The 16741-nt window shown below is 43.2% G+C and overlaps 1 long non-coding RNA gene across 1 annotated transcript in view; it reads right to left on the minus strand.

The window, feature by feature from the left end:
- Positions 1–16741, minus strand: part of LOC138581364 (uncharacterized) — a 217506-nt gene that overhangs the window by 4053 nt on the left and 196712 nt on the right. The gene's annotated exons all lie outside the window — the stretch shown is intronic.

Genomic DNA, 16741 nt, shown 5'->3' on the forward strand with positions numbered 1-16741 from the left:
CAAATCATTCATTCTTGCACTAAGCCGTGAGGCTTCTGGATCATGGCTAATGTGCAGTGTTCATGTTTTACTCCAAAGCCCCGCTCTGCATGTTGTTTCTTGCAAAACGGCTACATTTGTCAGTTTTACTTCCATCTGGAACGCCATAATGTCTTTGTCAGTTACTCCAGCCCTGGCAATGTAGCTTGCATTTTTGCCAGCTGTGTATTTTCACTTCTTAAAGCGCCTAGAGGTTTCTTCTCCAGTGCACAGCGCTTTACTTCAGTTCACATCACATGGCATTTATTTCCTTCCAGTGTTGATACTGGGCAAATTCTTTACTTCTGATCAGCTCTGTTATTGCATGCCAGTGTCAGAAAGCATGCATACATCAGCATGTGTAAGGTAGATTGCGCTCTTTTTCATCTTCTCACTCACAGCAATTATTGCCTTCAGTTCTGTTTCAGCATTCTGTCTTTGCACCCCCCTCCTCAGTCTTTGCTCACACTGATGGTGTCTTTCACAGGGGATGGAATGCAGGAATGTCATTGTTTATCTTTCCTGTGCACATGGCAGCGCCATACACGCGCAGCAAGCTTATCTCTTTGCCTATAACTCTTAAACTGGGGCGGATTCAATGGAAGGCACTTGTTTCAGACAGTTCATCCAGGTTAACTGTTTCCTGCACTGCTTCAGTAACTCAGAAAAGCTCCCATATCTGTCAGCTTTTATAAACACCATTTTACTGAACAGGAGTGCGGCATTCTGCTTTCCTGCCTTCCTCCAACAGTTTTTTCCTTTCTTTCGCGCACCTCGACCAAGACAGTGCAAGTTATCTTCAAGGCACAAGCTCTGCACAGCAAGACTCTTATTTTCAAAAGAGGCACATTTTCCTTGTCATCAGATTCAACTCCATGTAATTTTGTAAAATGTCAAAGCGTCTTTTAGCTTGTTTTGAACTGATCAATGTCCCATGTAAAGGCATACACATTTTTTTTTCTTTTTCCTCGTAACCTTTGGCTTCACAAACTCACTCCAATGCAATGTGCGATCTTTCAAAAGAACCCGCAACCCACTAAATCTTTGTGCTGTCTTATCACACACAGATTTTTCATTCTGTTGTACCATTGCCAAATTAAAACCAATTATTTCAGTGCATTTAAAACATGCCATGTGTAGTGCTGCTCCCTGCACGTTTTTCCTGCAAGTGCAACCCACACTCTATATTGCTTGTGGGCTGTTAATGTGTCAACAACATTTTTTCACTGTGTATCACAGTCAACAGGTCACTATTTCCAAAACATACATCACTTATAACGCAACAGTACTTTAATCCATGGCATAGCGTGGGAACAGTCAAAAATACTCCAGGGGCAATTTAGAGGCAATTTAGAAAAATATAAATTGTCTTTTCCCCCAAACCATTGCAAACTGATTCTGCAATTCCAAATCAATACACAAAAATCGAAAATCCAAATACCATTCACTCACTTTCTTTTTAAGTGAGTCTCTCACCCATTGTAAGCATGGCACAGCTAAAATGCAATGTAGCCATTTTAGTGTTTTTCCTTAAACAGAATGCACCGCCAGCACATGGAATTTACAGTTGCCAAAAAAAAAAAACCTTTAGGCTCTCAACACAGAAGTTACTCTTTCTCCTAAACACGGCTCATTCCCCACGTTATCTTCAGGAATGTCAACACTTCAAAAGCATACATTAAAAAAAAAGCGAACCTTCGCCTCCTTACATTACAGCCCCCCACTCGCTAGCACACTGGGGCTGAATCAATGGTTGAATTACTATTCACAATTTGCATGCCAAATCCTCGCAACTATTTTCCTGCCCTCATGACAGAATAGAGTTGAGAACTCCGTCTCACTTTGCATTTCTAAATTACAACTTTAAACTGGGGAAACCGCATGATAAAATTCTTTCCTAATTGAACATAAATCTTTCTTGACCATTCATCGGAACGCTTTAAACAAAGCCATTTCCCGCTTGTTTATCGCCTTGTGCTCCCTGGCTTCGTTCCCAAGCAATAAGTCAGCCACGATTGATTTACTGAAGGGGAAAGTCTTAACCACACAAGCTATTGGCCGCGGCAAGCCGACACAAACGTTGCTGTCTTTTTGAAGTCTCAGAGCTGCAGTGAGACCACCAAGGAATTGCGACAGCCTTCTCATCACTCTGCACTGTGTTCTCTCACACAATTTGTCATTTCACAGCAAGGCACTATTTTGCACAAATCCCACCGCTGCCACCAAATGTCTTGATATTGGGAAAATCTTCCTCGGGACCAGCCCTTGATAGGAAAAATTACCAAATTCAGCCCAAAATACAGGTTCTATTTGCCGAGCAGTGAACTCATGCTAGTGACAAATGACACCTTCAAAAAGTTTTAGCATTTATTCTAAACAGTGAATTTCAGCAACATCTTGGGATTCAAGTTAGAGAAGATTACAAAACACAAAACTTAGAGAAATGCAAAATATAGAGAAACATAGAACTTACAGAAACATAGAGAAACATAGAGAAACATAGAGAAACATAGAGAAACACAGTCTTACGCCCCTTCAATCAGCACTGGGAGACCCTGGCCCTCATAAGATAGCTGTAGCCAGCCCCGCTCAGAGGACAGAGCTGCAGGGTGCCGACAGAGCAGCAGGTTCTGGACACTCGATTTTGCTCGAACCAAGTCCACATATCGATCTCCCACCTGAGTCATGTGGGCATGCATTTTTATAATCTTGTGCTGTCAGTCCATGACGCACAGTTCTAGAAACTTCCCTGTGCAAAATATAGGCTTGCTCATGGAAAAACCCAACTCTGTGAATTTCCACTGTGCTCCTTTCCTGTGCCCCTCCCTGCTTGGAGCCGATCTGCGCGAAAACTCAGGAATGTCTTATCAGTGCCTTCCCAGAGAAAAGAGGATTTGTTTACGAAACCATGCAGGGCTGCAGTTAGAAAGGCAGAATATTCTAAGAGGAGTCGAGATGAATTAAGCCTACGTGAGCAAGCTCTAAAAGGCATGCACTCATAGCTTAGTGTTCATAGCGCTTAAGATTGGCTATCTAAGCGCTATATAGGTGCCATAATGTTCCAAACACTCCAATAATTTCTATTAGCTACAGAACTGGGGCCTTCGCCCTGCCTGTCTATCTACAATGCATAATGTGACCTACTACTCCTACTAGGCCTGCATATTCCTTGTAGCTCACTACTGCGTAATGGAAGTGCTACAACAGATTACTGTCAGCATTTTTGCACATGCTTTGAATAAACTATTGGCTTTCAGCGGCTAATGCTGTCATCTAAAGACCTGATTGGCAAATTTGCAATTTTGTGTATCACTACAGACCACTGCCTCAAAGCTTAAAACCTTATCCCGGGAGTATGACTGCTTTACTATCCTTAATGCCCATTCCCATGGCCAAAAAGGTGAAAACAATTGCCGTCATTTTGGATTCCGAGTTAGCAATGAAACAACATGTTGCACAGGTCCGAAGCTCCTGTGGCCTGTAAATAAACTGCTTGGCAATATCCGGCCCTTTGTGTCTCAGGAGAATGCTGCCATCCTTGCCATGGCTCTCATATATTCTCACCTGGATGATTGTAATAGTCTTTTCAAAGGTTGCTCGCAGACTATTTTATCTTCTCTCCAGGGAACTCAGAATGGTGCAGTTCGTGCTATTACTGGTCTGGCCAAGAGTGCTCACGTCAAAGCTGCAAGACGGAATTTGCACTGAATTCCCGTCAAGCAGAGAGTGATGTATAAGCTATCCAGCCCCTCCCCACTCCCATCCGGCGTCTCTCTAGCCCCACCCTCCGCCATTGTATCTTCCTCGTGGAGCCACATCGGCCATGGAGGCCGTGGTCGCGGGATTATCAGGTAAGTGCAGGGGTAAGGGATTTGTTGTTCTCCCCCCGGTGCGGGTCCGGCGTGCAATGCAGGGGGCACTGCTCTCCTGTATGTGTCTCCTTGTGTGTCGCCGGACACTCCCCGAGCAGGGAGAGATTTTCTTTCTGGCTGTGTGCGGCGTCCGCGGCCAGAGCGAGTCCCGCCTTGCCCTCCGCGGCGGCCGCGGCTAGAGTGGCTCCCGCCTCGCCGCAGCCGCGGGAGGAAAAAGCAAGTCTGGGTACGTTACAGCCGTCTGTATCAGCTGAGGGGAAAGGGCACCTCGCCCTGCATTCGCCGTACCCGGCGCATCCCCACTCTCCCCACTCTCACACATACTAAAAGCTTTGCTGTGCAAGTGGCATCAGGGTGTGTACACGGACCCGTTTCAATGCACCTAAGAGAAGGGACACACCACCACTAATAGATATCTATATCCATTACATATCTGCAGCATAGCGACATAGTCGATATGTAAATGTTGAAATGGACCATTCGGTCAAGGTATTACTCCTCTAATCATTCTCACTGGATGCCCAGTAGTAAACCTTTGAGACACGATGCAATTCACCATAAACAGTGCACCGTGTTCCAACAAATTAGGAATGACCAGTCTTCTGCAGTATTGGCAGCAAGACTTTCTCTAGTTACATCCGCAGGCTGATGCAGTTGTTTAAGCGCTACTTTCAACAAAGCTACTGGCATCACTGGCTTTCTAGTGCTGTCCTGTCACCATAAAGATTCCGTGGGGGATAAAGAACACCCTCTTGATTTCCATAGTTCTTGCTCTTCCTGTGGTGCGCTTCCCTGAATCTCTATTAATTGGGTAAATCAACAGCATATTAAACCCTTCCTTTACTAACATTGTTGTAGCCAAATTTTCTTCAAGATCTTCAGTATCAAAACTCAAACTTTCTGGAGCATATGCAACCCTTTTGGTTTCTACATCTGCGGCTTCATTCCCGCAAGATATAGTCTGTTAGTTCAGTATGCGCTGCGCATTTTATGATCGCTATGGCTACTGGGAGTTGTAGTGCCTTAATGAGTCTATCCAATAAGGAAGCATGCGGCACTGGAGAGCCGTCTGCGCGGAGGTAGCCTCTCATTTTCCAACATGGTAACCCTGCATGTACAGTTGACGTCACATAGGCAGAGTCACTGTAAACCGTCACTTCCTGTCCTTTATGTATTTCAAGTGCGACAATAAGCGCTATCAATTCTGATGCGGTGAAAAGTGAGACTGTAGCCTTGCACTTGCTACTACTTCGAATTCCCCATTTAATCTGTGCCTTATTGCTGCAGCGCCGGAATGCCTTTCTCTGCTAGTCAGATCAATTTTTGAAGAACTATCAATTTATTTATTTGTTTTAATTTTTGTATAACGCGCCACACGCCCGCAGGCCTCGGGGCGCACACGAAACAGAAACAGGACAAACTCAGTGAGGTAACACAGAAGTAGGGGTCAGAATTGCATACAGGATAAGATAGCCAAGGGTTAAATCAGGCGGGCAGTTAAAAAGTAAGATCTTCAGCCCTTTTTTAAAAAACTGGTCCTGTCAATGGTTCTGAGAGGTAGCAGGAGTAAATTCCAAGCACTAGGGCTTAGTATATCAAAACTAAAGCTGCCTCCTTTGGCCAGTCTAAACCGAAGCTGTACAAGTCTGAGTTGATTCCTTGATCTGAGGGTACGCAGTGGGTTATAGTGCTGAAGGCGGGCAGAAAGATATTTGGGGGCGGTGTTAAAAAAGCACTTATGTGTTAGCGTGAGTACACACAACACTAGGTCCATAGGGTCTCATGTGTTTTTACTATGTGTGTTACACAGCACCCTCCGTGCCGTAACACAGGGGTGTCATACCGGAGTGATGTGGAGAGAAGGGAGGGGCTACAGCACCAGGATGAACACAGGATTGGAGGGGGTGGTTCGGGTCTGCTATCAAGTACAGCTGGAAAGGAGGCGAGGACGGCAACCCCCCTTATAGGGATGGAACCCTCTAGTCATCAGCCTATCAGGATGGGGAAGCCAGGGAATACTTATGATTGGTGGGGACCAGAGCCTATCAAGGGGTATATAAGGATTAACGTGAATTCTCTTTTGTGTGTTATTTTCAGACCCCAGGAGAGGAGGGAGAAGGTGAATGGTGGGCCTATCCGGGCACATGTGAATAGAAGGAGGCTACAGAGGGACAATCTAACCCCGAGGCTTTGAGAGTAGTGAAGGAACTACCTCCATAGCCAATTATTGTTTTATGCCAGGAACAAGGATTTGTTTGAACATTAAGGCAATAAAGTATTGTTTGAAGCATCAATACCATCTCCTGTCGTGTATCTCACAGTTTTCCCGAGGTGGGGTGTGTGTGAAGTGCTAAGATACAATAATGGGCCACATTCTGTCAATGAGCTATTCAAACAAATAGGGCTATTATTAAGTATAAAGCACAAGTTCTCTTCTGCGTATCAACCACAAGCGAACAGGATATTTGAGAGACTCAACAGCCTCCTCAAAGAGAGGATTGCCAAGATTAAATTGACTTTGAAAAAGGGATGGCTGTATTTCCTACCCCTGGCCTTATATGCCCTTCGGAATCAGCCAGGGCCAAACCACCACCTCACCCCGCATAAGCTAGTAACAGGGTGTTGAATGAGAATGTCGCTTACACCTCTGTCTAGGATTAGAAGTGATGCCCAGAGTGTAGCCAAAACTTTACGTGATGAGATGCACGATTATTTGACATGTACGACTACCAGTATTTCTTTTATTTCAGATCAAGTCAAGCATCGAGGGGACAGTCTAGCAACACAGAAGATGCTCATTCGGCAACCAATTCAAGTGAACTATTACCACCACAAAAGTTATATTTTGAGGTCCTGATCAAAAACTTCACCTGAATGTGGCATGAGCCTCGTTTTAATAGCCCATTCTGTGTTGAGGACGTGCCCCCTTTCGCTGTTAAAATATCAGAAAGACGAGCTTGATTGCATCTGAATGACATGAAGGTTTATAAATGCGAGAGACTCGCTCCGACCGTTGCTGATCCAGAAGCAAGACAAGAAGAAGAATTTCTGCGTGTGCAGACCCGATCGATGACTAAGAAGAAGGACGATAAAGCAACAAGTGATCAACACGTACTTTATTTGGAGTGGAATTTGATACTCCTTATATATATTTTAACAGAGAGTGCAAGGACTTGCAGAGAATTCCAGAGTTTGAAATGAACTTTTAGAAATATATTGAAGCAGTAAATAATGCACCAGAATTATGCTTAAACGTCTGTTCTTGATCAGAAATTGAAAAAGAGATCAATATCCAGATTCATTTCGTGGAGAATATTTGTTTTAGGTAATAAAAACATATGATACCTGCCAGCAGTGACGTTCATCAGCTTGTGGTTGCTGTTTATGTGTTCATACTTCAATCATACCCTGCTCTCGTTAGAAGAGATGTTAATATTCACACTTTTTTACAGGATCCTAAAAATGGTCCAGTGATAAGACTCCTTATTGCAATAATTGAACAAATTGTACAGTTGCAGAAATAAAAGAAACTCGAGATTGTATTAAAAATGATTAATGAAGAAGATGGCATGATTATAGACAATGCACAAGATCAGCCAGCAGAAGGATGGCATAAGAAATGGTGGCCCATGTGTGTAAGCATGATATATATTTGCATGATTGTGCTCATTTTCTTTTTGTTCCTTATTTTTCAGTCTCTACCATCTTAATGGTTCTGCTGAAGAAAGAAGGCATATGATTCTCCCCACTATAAGTATGAATGATGACAGTTTCCTTGATCTCTATAAGTATGTTAGGAGACATAAAAGTGATGCAGAGGAAGATAATGAAGGGATAAATACCTAGCTAGATAATACAGCTCACCTAGGAAATAACATGTGGTGCCAACACATGAACAAGTTGGGGGAAAGAGCATCTGATGAAAGTTGCTATGTCTGTTCTCTCATCCCCTATGCCATGAATACAGTAAATACTTTCATTTCAAAGGAGGTATCAGTGTACAATGTGAAATGCTTCAGCCATCCTGCAGCATGCACTACTCGAGGACAGTTCCAAGGAAGTTGGGTGGCCTTGCGATGAAGATCAAGATGGTCGTTTCCATATCAGGATGGCTAAATCATGACCATACAAATGGAGAAGGAGCCTGGATGGCAAAGCAAGATGCTTGTGTATCCTGCTGTAGGAAAGGATGAAGTGATCATTGAAGAAATTAACAAAATGAACTGTCCTGATGTGACGGAAATAGCAGGATCGCCTGGATGTTGGGAATGAACACAGCTATTGATCTATCGACGAGTGCATACCAAGAAGGGATGGGAAGAAGGAATGATGTCCTGTGCAGCTCATCTGCTGAAAACGGACTACGTACAAGAGGTGCAGAAAGTGTATGATGGATGCTTAAAGTCATGGGCCAAGCACTCCAAGTTACTGACATGGGTAGAAGATCAATCCGGCCCAGTAGTTGTAATACCATTGGTAAATGCGACACTATGTTTCCGAAACCATGGAAAGAAAAATGTGGGATATAACAAGGTATGCAAAACCACAATTGACGTTCCTGGAATGAGAGAAGGGGCTGCTTTCCTTATGGATCGATATTGGGCTTGTGGATCTAGAGACTATATGAAGTTGCTCAATGATTTGGGGCGGAGTGTGTTCCCTGGTGCTCATCCATGTTACCGCATTAGTGAATTTCCAAAAGTGAATGACCATTTGAGAAATAGAAGATCACTTGAACTCATACGGACAAAAAGAGAAAATTATTTCTCAGCCAAATCAATAACAGCGCATGAAACCATTCCTGATGAGCACAAATTGTTCAGCAAGACTGCTATGATAATGACAGCTACATTCATGCCTAGAATTCAGACAGTGGCAAACACCAAATGGTTGCAAATTACCAGATGGGAGCTTCTGCAGACGATCAATGCTACCATAAAGGGATTCAATGCCATTAAAGAAGAACTAAGGGCCATACGATTGAAGACCCTCCAGAATAAGTATGTCCTTGATATGATCACACTGATGGAAGGAGGAGTTTGCACCAAAATTGGGCCATCATTTTGCACATTTATACCTTCTCAGAATGGCCAGAATGGGACCTTGACAGAGGCCATAATGATGTTGACAGACATGCATACCAAGATGGAAGACGAGACAGATGACATTGAAAATGACAGTTGCTTCACCTCTTTGTTCTCATGGATTCCTCAATGGTTGGCAAATCTATTCAAGGTTCTTGGAGTGATATTGGTGCTAGTAATGTTTGGATTCTGTATAGTCAGGATGCTGATTGCCCAATTCAAGAAAACGCCAAAGAAGGTGGTAGAAATGGAGATCATAATTGATGTTAAAAGTGAGCCAAACTCCAAAGAACTGACTGATGACGCTGTCAGAAAATACATAGAGGCCAGCATCATGGCACCTGAAGCAACAGAGTTTCTGTATCCAAACAATCATAAGAAGTACGTGGGACGATGGGTCTACTGTACCCCAAATGAACAATGTAACTACATGACCTGGAGTGTAGATTAACATCAAATCAGCAGGCACCCTGAGGGAGGTGATGAAGATATGGACACCAAAGAAACACTTCTGTGGGAGAAAATATCAGAATGTAGAAACAGTTGAGGAGGTGGTCAAAGACTCTACCAGAGGGGGGAATGTAGAGGAGCAACTGAATGCCTCTGCAGGAAACCCTTCCCCACTTCCTCCCATTTGTTGGAGACCTGAGATCGTGCGTGTTTGACCCTATCAGTTGTGACAATACTGCAGCGTGTGTTCGAGAGAAGATACCCATGGAGACAACCCTACTGAATGTATCCCTGAAGTGATGACAACCTAGAATTCACTGCAGGAAAATGAGAGAGAGCAAAGAAAAGAAGCTAGTGAAGTCACAAAAAGTATGTGCGAGGTCCCGAAATACTGTCTGAAGAGGATGTATAGATCCTAAGGAAATGAATGACGAAGTAAAGAATCAAGTGAACTTTTAAATGCAAAGAAGAAAATGACACGTGCACGAAGTGCTGCAGAAAATCAACTGTTCAATAAATGTACAGATGCTGAAACGCAAGGTAGACCAAGTCACCATAGAAGCTGGCTATACGTAATGAATGGAGCGCAGGCGAACCCGCCATTATATAGAAGCTGGACATCAGTAGCATGAATTTAGTAAGCCAGGACCCATGAAGCGGGAAGGGAAAGCTGTGTTGCAGCAAGAATAAGTAGAATCGTGAAGCTGCAAGACAAGGTTGTCTGGCCTGCAGTCACGACTGAAGCAGCCAAGGTCAGCTATCTACTCTGAAAGTGGGCGAACGTACAAAGGATGAATCATCTCTTGTTAAGGTTCAAAGAAAGAATACCAAGAGTGCCTAGTTTAATTCATTTGAAAACTGCAAAATGGAGCAAATCGTGGTCTCCTTCACGTGTGCCCAGGATGAAAATAAAGTTCGAACTTGGAGTCCCAGAACACGATAGCGAGAGCTCTCTCACTCCCATGTATTCTAAAGACAAGGATACTTTGCAAGGCCAAGTTCAAAGACAATCTTCATGGCAGAAGGCATGGGCAATGAGAGATGCTTGGCTAATTGGGTGGTGGGGTTGTGTCATGCCCCATCTCCTTGCACTTGGGTCTGGGCTTAGATGCTGCTAAGTGAACCAAATGTTCATGCTAACCAATTGTAGTAGTCCATATACCGAAAGGCCTTATCATTTAAAAACCAATAAGAAACTGTGTATCTAATGTTTCTGAAGATGACATGTTTTGACATGTTTTAGAGGTCGGCATATGTTGTCCAGCTGATAGGCCAATCACAATCCTAGTTCCTATAGAAAGTATACTTAGATGTTTCCCTTAAGCCAATCCTGACCCTTATTAGGTTTTTTATTATTGCCATGTAGTATGACATCACCTCTGATTCATTTTTGGTATAAAAGCAATTTTTGGTGAAAGGATCGCTGAGAGAACCCATGAGGGTCTGTCCGTTGATGTTCGTTGTAAACTGCCTGTTTTAGATCATTGTTAATAAATCAGTACTTTACCATCTTCCTGAGTTGGTTTGGTTATTTGGATTTGGAGTTATTCTGTGTGATTCCATCCATTACATATGCACGTTCCTAAAGGGCCATAACCTCAAATCTGCTTGAACAAGGGCTGTGCCTCATCTAACCATCTTGTGTGGAACTGCCCAATTGCACCACCTCAGAGGGTGGGAAACACCAACTACCATTCCTGAATGGAGCAAGGAAGTGTGATAATGGACCCAACTCCAGTTTAATATTATTCCAAACACACTCACAAACCTCTCTGGTGGTCCTAAAGTTGAAGGTTCTACTTCAGGATTGAGAACCCATTTCAGTCCTGGCTTTAGTGGACTGCAGAGCTCTGGGTCTGTTCATGGACAGTGAATGGGCAGTACAGAATCAAATAAACCCGTAAAAACAAATCCCCAATCCAGACTGTAGAGGGCATAGATGGACAGTTTTTGTCCTATGGATCTATTGTTGAAGAAACTAAACATATTGGCATGCAAATCGACCATCACCTTGAACATTTACATTTTGACATAAGGAAAGCAGCACATTATCTGCTAGTATTAGGAATCCCGGGGCTATAACGCCACAATCCTAATATAAATTTGGTTGTCACAACCTTGTTTCTTGGATCTGTGTTTTGTATTTCACATTGTTTGCATAACACCACTGATGTATTGTTTGATACAACTGTAGCCAGTAACCAACATTGCCCTAAGTCTCTGGGGCTGATTAATGGAAATATTTGCGCCAAAAAACGCAATTTGTTAAACAGGGATTTGCGGACAGAATGGTGCACAAATTCCCATTTTTTCGGCACAAATAATTTCATGAATCAGCCCCTTTATCTCATGTCCATCAGGTACCTGCAGAATATCAAGACTGCCTTGATGTTTTTCCTTCATCTCAGGAGAAAGTATTTCCACCACATCACCCAGTAGATTGAAACCTCACCAGATGCCATTATTCATTTTGGGAGGATGTTCATATTGTCCGCACCTGAGAAGGCCACCGTACGGAAATATATGGATCTAAATCTAAAAAAACTTCCTTATCAAGCCATCCAAATTACCTGCCGGAGCTTCATTATTCTTTGTGCCAAAGAATGAGCCCACCAAACTTCGCCCATGTCTTAACTATCGTGAATTAAACCAGGTGACACAAAAGGACAAGTACCTCTTACCCCTAATTTCCGACGTACTGGAGGTTTTACAAGAAGCAGTCATCTTTTCCAAACTGACCTTAATGGTGCCTATCACCTTGTTCGTATTGTTCGTATCCGTGCAGGTGACGAGCGGAAAACAGCGTCCCAGACACCTTATGTGCACTATGAATGCCTTTTGGCCTTATGAATGCCCCAGCGGTTTTTCTACGGTTTATGATTAGGGTTTTTTCAGATATTCTGTTTGTTTGTCATAGTCTATCTAGACAACATATTGTTTTTTCAAGCAACATTGAAGATCATCCCGAACATGGCAGGAGTTTGCTCTAATGTCTTTGAATGCATCATTTACTTGCTAAAGCCGAAACATGTCAATACAATCATTCAGTCATTCATTCATTACTTTGGATACATCATAAGCAGCTCTGGCATCTCCATGGACTCTCGGAAGGTTGCTTCCATCACTGAATGCCACAACCTCTCTCAGTGAAACAGATTCAGTCCTTCCTGGTTCTGGCGAATTTTGTACACAAAGTTAAAAGCAGGATTTTCAATATTGTCTAGCCGATCACCCACCTGTTAAAGAAAGGAGCATTGTTTATTTGGACTGACATTCAGGAGAAGGCTGTTCAACATATAAAAAAGTTGTTTACAGAAGCCCCAAGTCTGATTCAACCTGATACTTCAAAGCCATTTGTAGTTGAGACTGATGCCTCAGATCCTGCTCTGTGGACTGTCCTCAAACAACTACACACTGATGGACTAGAACATCTATTGGCTCATCTTCCCAGGACTCTCAGTGAAAGCGAAAGGCATTATTCAGTGCTTGAAAAGGAACTATGGCTATGAGTCAGGCTTTCTTGGATTAGCCCCAATTCTTATTAGGAACCTCGTTTCCAGTACTGATAAGAACAGACCATCATAACCTTTAGGTTCTACAGTCTTTGGAGTGTCGGAACAGCAGACAAGCTACATGGGCATCTTTCTTTGCACAACATCAGTTCAATCTTATCTATATTTCAGGGACACAAAACATTATCGCTGATGCTCTTTCTAGGAAACCTGATGTATGTATCCCTTTGGAATTGTCTCCTTCAAAGCTTTTTCAAGACAAAGTCTTTTTATGTCATGTGGATTATTTCCTGTAGCGGGTTAAACTAGACACGCTAAGATCACCAGGATGACTACAACTACATCAACCCAATCCCTGGAACTTGTCTAAAAGAGACAATCTTCTCTTCAAATGTAATCTGCTGTATCTACCCTCTAAGGCCACTGAGGATGCTGCTCTGAAGTATTGTCATGACTCCATACCAGCTGGACATCCGGGTGTGAGAACTATGCTACTGAATCTTCAACGTCGGTTTTGGTGGCCGGTTATGTCTTTGGCAGTCAAGGACCACACAAAAGCCTGTGCTACCTTTGCTCAATATAAGTCTTCCTCTGAAAACCTATCAATTTTTTGCATCAACCGTCTCTACCCATTAAGCGCTGGAAGAATATCGCTAAGGACTTTATCGTGGATCTCCCTCCTTTAAGGGGTTGTATGACAATCATGGTTACCATCAACCTCTTCTCAAGATTAGCTCATTTGATCCCTTTGAACAAATTACCCATGGCCGCAGAGACTCAAAGGGCCTTGTCTTCCGGCTACCATCGTCAAACTAATGGTATCACAGAACGAGTGAATCAAACTCTCGAACAATAGCTACACTGCTTCTACTCACAAGTACATGATGATTGGGTAACCCTTTTACCTGTTGCAGAGTTTGCATACAACTATTCCACCCATGCATCACTCAAAACGACCCCTTTTCATTGCACTTAATGCTTTCACACTACGGTATTCCCTTCTGTGGATGCGGTTTAGTCCAACGTACTATTAGTGGACCAATGGATCACCAAACTCAACTTGTTCATAGATCAACCAATGAACATCTGGAGACGGCTCAAGAGGCCACCAAGTGTTATACTGATAAAAAACACAAACCTGGATCCGTTTTTTGCAGTCAGGGACTTAGGGCCTCATTACACGGATGGCGGTAGGGATTTACCGGTACCGGTAAAATACCGGTACCGGTAAATCCCTACCGCCTTACTACGAGGTCCCTTTGCGCGTTGGGGGATTTAACGCCTGCTTTTTGCAGGCGTTAAAATCCAACCCGCTAAGGGACCTCGGAGCTAATTACGGCACCGCAAAATTGCGGTGCCGTAATTAGCGCCTTCCCCATTCCCATAGAGCCCTATGGGGCAGAAATGGGAATGGGGAAGGGCAATGGCGGAAAGGGGATTTACCGCCCCTCCAACCTTGGAATGGGGCGATAAATGCCCTTTCCGCCAAGGCGGTGCCGGTATTTTACCGGCATGAGCCATGGCGCTAACAGCGCCATGGCTCACCACCTACCGGGTAATGAGGCCCTTAGTCTGGCTTTCATCGAAATATTTGCTGAAACATCTGTGTCTGACTAAGTTGTCCCCTCGTTTCTATGGACCTTTTCCCCATTCAGCAGGTTATTAACACGGTCGCATATCGTATACATTTGCCACCCTTATGGAAGAGAATTCATCCTGTTTTTCATGCATCCCTTCTCAAGCCATATCATTTGTCTATTTTCTCTTCAGTTTTAGTGCCTCCTCCTGTACTCTCTGCATACTAACAACTGGAATATGGCTTTCAGATCTGTAATTCTAGGTAGTGTCATGGACGCCTGTTATACTTGGTGGAGTGGAAGGGGTACCCACCAATTGAGAGGTCTTGGGAGCCCCTCTGTAACATCCCTGGCCTGATCCTTCTGCATCAATTCCATCATCTTCATCGTCTCACCCCAGCAAACTCAGAGGTGCTGGATATGGGAGGGGCCATACTGTCATGAATCGCTCCCTGTGGTCCTTGTGATTTCTTGGCACTTGTCACTGCGGCTCCTGCATCCTGCAGTCCTACCCAAGATGGCTCCTTTCATTCCCCCTGAATGGTGTAGGCTTTCGGATCAGCCATTTTTGCCTGACCACTTCTGGTTTTCATGACAAGAGACAATATGGCTTTCCACTCTGAAGGGTCAAGTCAACTCTTCTCGAACACTTAAATACACCCCCACAAGAAGGTTAAGTAGAATTATAGTTCAACTTGTGGTCAGGGTTTAGCAAGAAAACAGCAAAACAAGCATTTGACAAAGCCCTGTTAAAAAAACATTGATTTCTCATGCATTTTAAAACATTACACGTTAAAATCCTTGTGTACTCACAACAGGCTTTAACATATTTTTTATAAATGTATCACTGTTCTGTTTCAGATGTATATATTCTTTAAGAAATCAATCATGGTTTCAATTGCTGTTGAAAAAATGAACTACACGGTTTACATTGGGATATTTCTGACACACTGGGCCTTTTCGGATTATGAATATGCAGTTCCATGATTTCTAAAGAATAAGGCAATTTATGATGAACTAAATTGCTGCTGTGCCCTTCAACAACATTGTCATGAATCACTGCCTGTGGTCCTTGTGATGTCTTCCTGGCTGGTGGCTGCTACATGCTGCAGTCATACAAAAGACGGCGCCTTTCATTCGCCCTGAACAGTCTAGGCTTTTGGACTGGCCATTTTTGTCTTTGACCACTTCCGGTTTGCTCGAAACATATGTCAGCATCAGATACGTTGTCCTTGCGTCTCAACACTAGGTTATGGCTTAACTAGTTCATCGCTTCTACCTTGTTCTTCCATCCTGGCATTTAGCCTTCTATTCTGCGTTCCCCCATCCTGGCCGTTTCTGCAAACCATCTCCTGTGTATTGCTGATCCTTTCCTCGTTACCAATTAGCTGTGCTTCTGCTAAAATAACAGCTGTGGAATTGTGCAGGTTCTTTCCCTCGTTGGAAGGTTTTGTACTGCTTACCTTTGGCGGATTGCTCTGGGGATGGCTTCAAGAGAGGCTCATCGCTACCTCTGTGACTCCAGATCTCGTTGGACATTTCGGTGGACACCATCTCTTGCCTCACCTTCACGACAGAACCACCATGTGAGCTCAACCACTGACAAACATCTCTTGTTCGTAGACTTCGATAATCTATATTGTTTTAGTGTTGCAAAGGCACAGTTTTCCCTGAATGCAGACTTTCATTTTAAAATGGTGATTTCAGCATACTTTATGATATTTACAATATTACAGGACAACGTTCAGAAGCTTTGAATATCGTTTTGCCTTATAATTCGCTAATGTTCCTTATGTGTGGCAAAATCTGTGTCATATGTCGGATGCAGTCCATAACCTACTTGCTTTATCAGAGAAATATTTTGCTTTACAATTTAATCTTATGCACCAAATTTGAAAGAAGCAGTGCAGTTATTTAGTGTTGCATGCTTCTGTTGAATACCTTCGGGTTGCATTTATCTTCATACTACCTTCTTTGCACAACATATTATAAAGATTGGTATAGCTTGAGGTTGCTTTATTATGTGATGTATACCTTTCAAGTTCTCTAAACAGAGAATTATTTTAGGTCTTGAAACCCAAGCATTAAGATATATTTTTAGCAACTACGAATGCAAAGTACTATCGTCAAATGCCATCTTCACCACTTAACCAAAGTGTGAGACCCTGGGCAAATCGTTTAATCTTACTGTTCATTATCTGCCAACATCTAGACCCCACAGAAGTAAT

Source organism: Ambystoma mexicanum, chromosome 3p (genome assembly GCF_040938575.1).
Source record: "Ambystoma mexicanum isolate Mex_15411 chromosome 3p, UKY_AmexF1_1, whole genome shotgun sequence".
Lineage (NCBI taxonomy): Eukaryota > Metazoa > Chordata > Amphibia > Caudata > Ambystomatidae > Ambystoma > Ambystoma mexicanum.